Source organism: Callithrix jacchus, chromosome 10 (assembly GCF_049354715.1).
Source record: "Callithrix jacchus isolate 240 chromosome 10, calJac240_pri, whole genome shotgun sequence".
Taxonomy (NCBI): Eukaryota; Metazoa; Chordata; class Mammalia; order Primates; family Cebidae; genus Callithrix; species Callithrix jacchus.
The window spans coordinates 16383731-16390943 of NC_133511.1; positions in this window are offsets into that span (position 1 = coordinate 16383731).

The window sequence follows — 7213 nt, forward strand, 5'->3', positions numbered from 1 at the left end:
AAGAGACACTGGCTCTCCAAACACAGCCAGAGAACAGTGACCCTGGTGTGCAGATAAGGCCAGAAATGAGACAAGAGAGGGTTCAACAGAGACTAGGACATGTGCCACTGAGGCAGCCGATATGCTCTTTAAGTGTCTATTTTAAAGAAGATACTATTTATTAAGAACCTACTATATGCCAGACACTATGCTAGATAACTTTATTTCAGATCTTCTCTATAGCCAGAAAATAATGTATTATCCTGATTTTACAAATAAGAAAATTGCAGCTCAGAGAAGTTAAGTAACTTGATAGGAGGTAACACTGACTAGTGTTTGATGACCTCTCACTAGGAGACTGACCACCACTGGCTTCCCCTACTAAGCCCCATTAATAAAGGGAAGGTCAGAAGGACCCCTGAACAAACTGAACTTCTCACTAGGGCAAGCAGCGGAAGGGAGCTGCTTTTCAGCAGTTGGAAGCCTAGGAGGAAATAGCCCCAGGAGATGCTAAATACTGCCTGAAGCCCCTTCACATGGCTCCATCCTGCAGCAATATTTTTCCCCCATGCAGCAAATATATCCAGCTCATGCAAAAGGAAACTGCCCCAGGCTGGGAGCCCACTACTCATCCGCATCAAGAGCTGAGCCAGCCAAAGCAGGAGACGGCCATCCTGGGTGGGAACAACACTGCCAGGCTTGATAGGGACACAGTGACCAGGGTAAAGTGCCCAAGCTCTCTGTCAACAAGGAATCAGCATGAAGGTTCTAACTATTACTTCAGGGTAATGAGGGACAACAAGGAGGAGTTTATCCTGCTGGGATATCCCAACCCCCTTTTCTTGGGTGACCCAGAAATGTGGCTTTCCCTAATCTGCAACTCTTCACAGACTGATCTCTCCCTGACAACAGAGGTAATGTAAATATGCACTAAACATACATGTTTGACACACAGTAATAAGTTCTTAATGAAAGACCTCTCCTCCCAGAGGTCTTGTCTACCGCCTCCCAAGCCCCTGGTAAAAAGAATCAAGGGCGAGTGCCCCTCTAACACACTTGAGATCTTCAAAGCCAGGTTCCAAACTGAAACTACCAGCAAGCAATTCTTCCAAGACTGGGGAACTAGCCTCAACTATGCTATGGACCTCCTTGCAGAGGCTATGAACTGCTCTGAGCAGGAAACATTCCCTTGGACTGCCCCCTCACCTCTTACCTTGCTACTGGGATAAAGATAGGTAGGGGCGACAACTGCAGGGAGAGGAATCTGTTCTTTAAATTCTGACTCTTTCCCAACTCAGAGAGATTTTGAGCAAGTTAACCTGTTTGCACAAATATTTCCTCTCCTAATAAAAGAAAGGGAAAATGAATAAAACAGGCCCTGTTTCTAAGCACTACAAATTGCTTTTTTTTTTTTTTTGGAGATGGAGTCTCACTCTGTTGCCCAGGCTGAAGTACACTGGCCTGATCTCAGCTCACTGCAACCTCCACCTTCCAGGTTCAAGCGATTCTCCCTGCCTCAGCCTCCCGAGTAGCTGAGATTACAGGCACCCACAACAATGCCTGGCTAATTTTTTGTATTTTTGGTAGAGACAGGATTTCACCATGTTGGCCAGGCTGGTCTTGAACTCCTGACCTAAGGTGATCCACCCGCCTTGGCCTCCCAAAGTGCTGGGATTACAGGCGTAAGATTGCATTTTCACATGTGACAGGATAAAGTCACATACCTTGTAATTCCTTTGCTGACAGAGGGCGCTGGATGTGATATGCAGAGAAAGACTGACACCTTTATCGCCTGACTGCTCGCTGTCCCCTCCCATGGGCTGGGTTCACAGGGACCACCTGAGTATCAACCTACCACTAAGCTTGCCTACATACCCTTGTTTTCTGAAAGGGTGAAGCCATGTAAGGCCAAGATCAACAGCATCAAATTTTAATCATTCAGATGCGAGGGACAGACTGAGTCATTCCAGTCTATTACTACTACTATTGTATTCTATCTGAGCCAGAGTATTTGCTCAGTGGTTCTTTGTTTTTACATTTTTTTTAATTTTATTTATTTCATTGAGATGGGGTTTCATTGTCCAGACTGGTCCCGAACTCCTGTGCTTAAGTGATCCTTCCACCTTGACCTCCTGAGTAGCTGGAATTACAGGAATGCACTACCACGCCTGGTCTGTTTTAATATTTTTGAATTCAGATACAATTATTGTAGCATAAAGTTAACGCTTTGAAAGTGTACAATTCAGAGATTTTTCACATTGCTCATGGCTTCTTAAGTCTAAACTTGAAAGTGGAGAAGGCATAAGAAAGGAAAGAAAGAGGGTCTGATTTGATTAAAAGGAAAAAAAAATCTTGCATGTAGAGAAAGGTTTCCAAAGCTCAAGTAAGGGAGGGTCTGATCAAAACCTAAATACTATGTCTCTCTCTTGAAAATCTTTTCCGTATTGGAAACAGGATTATGTTCTAGATCTAAGGCCTATTATTATGAAGTGTGTATGGACCCAGGGCCCAGCTTTCACCAGCCTAGAAAAGGCATATCACACTGCCCTCTAGCAGACAGCCTAGGAAATGACAGTCAGCTAGTGGCCGGAAAGGCTTGGCATCTCTGCCCTACAAGATGTGCTGTGTTCTCACACTTAAAGGCAGAGAAATTGGAGGGGGTGGAGTTTTAAAACGTTCACTAATGCCTACTAAATAAACACATTGCTCACCTGGAATAGAATCTAGCTGCTTCCCCTACACCTCAGTCTCTGCTTAAATGTAAATAATGCATTTCTTTGTTAAGGGAAAAAAAGTGATTTCAGATTTCTAAAGCCTCTGAGCCTCTTAGGGTGAGGTGTTCCTAAGAAACAGTGTAGAGCCAAATGAAGTTAAAACCCAAACCCATATGGAAACAAAACCTAGCTGTGCAGAAGGGGTGTGACAATAGGCTAGGAGTTGCATGCCTCCTCTGCCACCTTGGGAAGGTGAGACGGTAGCATCACTCAGCCCGCAAGTTTGAGGCTGCAATGAGCATGCTGTAGCACTCCAACCTAGGCAGCAGAGCAAGACTTGAACTGTAAAAATAAACTTTATTTATTTAATAAATTTTAATGCTATATTTAATATAAATAATTATTTTAATACATTAAATATAATGTAAGTATTTAATAAAATTTATATTATATAAATATGAAATTTTAATATAAAATTAAATTAAATTTTAATATAAAATTTATATATTATAAATACTATAATAAATTAAATATAAGTTAATATATTTAATAAAATTTTATATAAATATGAAATTTTAATATAACATATTTTAATATAAAATTTATATTATAAATACTAATTAATAAATTACATATAATTTAATATAAATATTTAATAAAATTCTATCTATTTAAATAAAATTTATTTAGAAGTACTTCCATCTCATAAATGCTGACTCTAGACACAATTCCAGTTTACCTTTCATCTTCCTACCTAAGCCCTTCTTTGACAATCACTGGCCAGAATTAGGGAAGAGACATCCCTAACTTGGTAGTGACCCCAGCTGATACTCTCCATTTAGAAAATGGAATCCCTTTGGGATTTTCAGGTCTCAAAACTATTTCAAAATCTATATATTTCTTAAATGGCTGGGGGATGGACAGCCTTTCTTCAGGAATCTGAGAAGTGCATAATGTGGCAAAGATAACATGTGTCCAACGACATCCATTTATCCCTTCTTCCTGATGCATGTTATATTCCTCAGGCTCCTTTGCCTTAAGAGGGAGCCTTGCAACTAGGTTCTTAGCAACAGAATATGAGAAGTGTGTACTACTTCTAGAACTGGCCCGTAACATCTGCCAAGCAATCCTTCAAGTTCTGCTCAACTCACTAAAATGGCAATGCCCAATGCAACCTTGGAAGCCATAGTGAAGTTGGCATTAGCCTTGGAAGCCATAGTGAAGTTGGCATTAACCTTGGAAGCCATAGTGAAGTTGGCATTAACCTTGGAAGCCATAGTGAAGTTGGCATTAACCTTGGAAGCCATAGTGAAGTTGGCATCAGCCTAATCCCTAAACAACTACATACAGTGTCCCACTCCTATTTTCTCAACCTGAAATGACCTGGATGTTACATGAGTGAGTGGGGGACCGTCTACTTGCAGTCTGCTTTAGCAGTTTAGTCTACCCTAATATGGGTACTAAATGTCAGTTCCATGAAACAAGACCTTGCCTCTGGAGCTGCACTTAGGGCTTCAGGTGCACAGAACTGAGTTGCTCATAGGCCTGAGTTCATGACACACTATCACTTTCATCCATGCAAAGCCCTCTCTGCTTCCCTTTCCTGTCTTCATTCTCCATTCTAGTCTCATTCTATTCCCTCCCACAAACCCTATTCTACTGATTAAGGTATTTATCCTCCTTACAAAATAACGTCACTTTGTGTGTTTACTTTGTATAGCTGATTTTTGCTGTAAATTTCACTTACTTTTTTCACTTGGAGTCTATCGTTTTACTAAATTCCTAACAGCTTGCATTTGACTTAAAAAATACTCCATTATATGTATATACCACATTTCACTTATCAATTTCCTTAGTGATGGACACCTAAGTTGTTTCCAAATTCTTGCCATCCAAACTATACACAGAAAAACATCCTTGTATTTATCTACTCCTCAAGGACTTATGCAGATTTCTCTGAAGGATAGTCTGGAGTGGAACCACTTTGAAGTATGTATACATTTAAAGTATTAGTTATCTTTTGCTCTATAACAACTGTTATGGTTATAACTGTAACTGCTGTTGCTTACCTATCCTAAGCGCAAATTACCTTCCCTAAATGCTTTAGCAGCTTAAAACAATAACAACTCACACAATGAGGAAACTATTTACAAATCGTATATCTAGCAAAGGATTTATAATCAAAACTCTTTACATAAGAGTGTGCTTGTGTATGTGTATATATAACCAATAACCCAAATGAAAAAAGGGCAAAATATTTGAATAAAGATTTCTTCAAAAGATACATAAAGATGCTCAACATCACTAGCCAGCAGAAAAATGCAAATCAAAACCTTAAAGAGATATACCATCTCCTACCCACTAGGATGGCTATAATCAAAAAGACAAATAGTAAGTGTTAGTAAGCCAAAACCTAAAATGCAATTAAAAAAAAAATAAGTGTTAGCATGTGGAGAAATTGGAACACGCATACATTCCTTTGGAATAAGTTTGGCAGTTCCGCAAAAAGTTAAACATGGAGTTACATATGACCCAGCAATTCCACTCCTAGGAATATAACCAAGAGAAAGGAAAATATACATCCATACAAAAACTCATACATGAATTGTCTATAGAAGCATTACTCATAATACCCCAGAGGTGGAAACAACTTGAATGTCCACCAAATGATGCAGAAATGTGGTATATCTGCACAAGGGAATATTATTCAGCCATAAAAAGAATGAAGTGCTGATGCATGCTACAACATGGATGAACCTTGAAAACATTACGCTAAGCACAAAAAGCCAGACACAAAAGGCCAAACAGTATATAATAGCCCCATTTATATCTTATTAGTGTATGAAAGTCCAGAACAGGCACACTACAGAGACAGAAAGTAGACTAGCATTTGCCTAAAGCTGGAGAAGTTAGGGGAAAGTGAGGAGTGACCACTAATGGGTACAAGGTTTCTTGTATCCACAAGATGATAAAAATGTTTTAAAATTGTGATGGCTGTACAACTCTGTGATATACTACAAACCACTACATCATACACCTTACGTGGGTGAACTGTGTAGTATGCAAATTGTATCTCAATAAAGCTGTTTTTACAAAATACTAAACATTTATTATCTCAGAGTTTCTTTGGTTCAAGAATCTGGAGCTGGGTGTTCTGGGTCAGGATCTCTCACAAGGTTGTTGATCAGGGCTGCAAGCCCCGAAGGCCTGAGTACAGCTGGCAGATCCACTTCCAAGGTGAGTTACTCCTACAGTCAGCAATTTGGTGCTGGCTGTTGGTGACAGGCCTCAGTGCCTCTCCACCTGAGCCTCTCCGGAGGGCTGCTTGAGCCTCACAATGTGGAAGCCGGAATCTTCCAGAGCAAGGATCCAAGATAGCACAAGGCAGATGTTTCAATGCCATTTATGACCTATCTTCATAAGTCACACATTTCTAATACATCTTAGTATTAGAAATGGTCACACAGGTCAACCTTATTTATTGTGGGAGAGGACTATACAAGGGTTTATATACCAGAGGGCAGGGATCATTGGGGCCCATCTTGAAAGCTGGCTGCCCCACTTGATGATGATGATTACAGTGATAATAACAGCTAATAATTTTGTGACACTACTGTGTGCCAGGCACTGTTCTAAGATTAGAATAAACCTATGAGGTAGGTACTATTAGGCCTATTTCACAGATGAAGAAACTAAGGCACAAGGAGTTAACTGGCTTACCAAAAGTCAAACATCTAGCAAATGACATAGCTGGGATTCAAATTCAGGAAGTACAGCTCCAGAGCCACACTATTAAAAACTGCATATTGCTCCCTGATATTACTTAATTTCAGTAAGTTTCATCCATTTGTTCTCCAAAATAAATACACCAGCTGAAATATTCCATGTAGCCAGGCACAGTGGTTCATGCTTGCAATCCCAGCATTTTGGGAAGCCAAGGCAGGCAGATCACCTGAGGTCAGAAGTTCAAGACCAGCCTAGCCAACATGGTGAAACCCCATCTCTACTAAAAACACAAAAAATGTGTAGCGCATGCCTGTAGTCCTGGCTACTCGGGGGGCTGAGGTGGGAGGATTGCTTGAACCTGGGAAGCGGAGGCACCACTGAGCTCCAGCCTAGTGACAGAGTGAGACCCTATCTCAAAAAAAGAAAAGAAAAGAGAAACAGGAGAAAGAGAAAAGAGAGATAGAAAGAGAAAAAGAAATATTCCGTGAGTTCTGATTCCCCATCAGATCAGTCTCTTGCTTATTTTCGCAAACTAAGATGTAAGGTAGAAACTCAGTGTTTTAATTAGCGCATCTCTAATTACTAGTGAGGTAATATACTTATGAGCCACTCTGGTTTTCTCTTTAGATTTTCCCTATTCATATTTTTGCATATTTTTATTTCACTTTCTTTTTCTTCATGATTTCCAGAAGCTCTTTATATATTCTATCCCTTATATATACAATCCTTGTCAGTTTTAGACGTTGCAAATATTTTCTCCTAATCCATATCCATCTTTAGCTTTGACTATGGGA